The following is a 1090-nucleotide window of genomic DNA, read 5'->3' as shown; positions in this document are numbered from 1 at the left end:
GATGTCTCCAATACCTGGCTCTACACAAAAATATGCAGAAGTGTATTATGAGTACACCACGGTTGGTACCCAGTAAGTAACAAGACTAACTTCAGTGGAGTAGAGATGAGGTACAGTCAAGACACTCACTAGTCTAATAACCTGTGCAATATAATATACAAAATAATAGGAAACAAATAACTATAAGGGCAACATAAAACAACCAGTGATGTGCACAATAAGACAATAAAATCACCATTAATATCGATCAACAATTGATAAATACATTTACACCCAGTTAAATAAAGTTCTTCAATTAAATATCTTTCACACATAATTCTTACGAATAAAAGTCTTTTTCAAATATAATTTCCTCCAATAAACATCTTTCGAATATAAAATTCTTTCAATAAATATCTTCAGATATAATCTCCTTAAATAAATATCTTTCATATACAATTCTTTCATGTGATACTTTCTAAATAAAAATCCTTCCAAATAAATATTTTGAATATAATTCTTTCAATTAAGAGGTCACCAGGTGACACCCCACCCTTATCACTCCTATAGCCACCCTTATCGCTCCGCCCAGATAATATTCTAACAAACACAACAACAGTGAAATGCCACCCTTATACCCACATAATATCAACGATGAAATGCCACCCTTATCTCCCCAAAATAATAACTCACACAACACAACAATTTCTCAAAATAATAGCTCACACAATACAACAATTTACATAGGAAATTATCACGGCAACATAATAAAATCTAATCATATCACAATTTGCCCATTGGCCACAACCAAGATTTCAAAGCCACAACCAAATCAATTAATTTCACAACAAATAGCAGAGGGCTCCACACAATGTATATAACACCCCAAAATCAATCGGCAGAAATAGAAACTTCTCAACATAAAGCAAAGTTTTCATTAATCCAAATTTAGATAATTATATTAACACTTCTTTTTAAACTTGCTTAATTAATTATTTGCATAAGAAAATTCATATTGGAATTAATTTCCAAGAAATATTAAACCAACAATACTCACGAAATTTCATAAATATTTCAAATAACAATCACATCAAATTACCATATAAAAACA

This window comes from Nicotiana tomentosiformis, chromosome 9 (assembly GCF_000390325.3).
Source record: "Nicotiana tomentosiformis chromosome 9, ASM39032v3, whole genome shotgun sequence".
Classification (NCBI taxonomy): domain Eukaryota; kingdom Viridiplantae; phylum Streptophyta; class Magnoliopsida; order Solanales; family Solanaceae; genus Nicotiana; species Nicotiana tomentosiformis.
The sequence above is the reverse complement of the archived record's forward strand: the minus strand, read 5'-3'. Positions refer to the sequence as shown.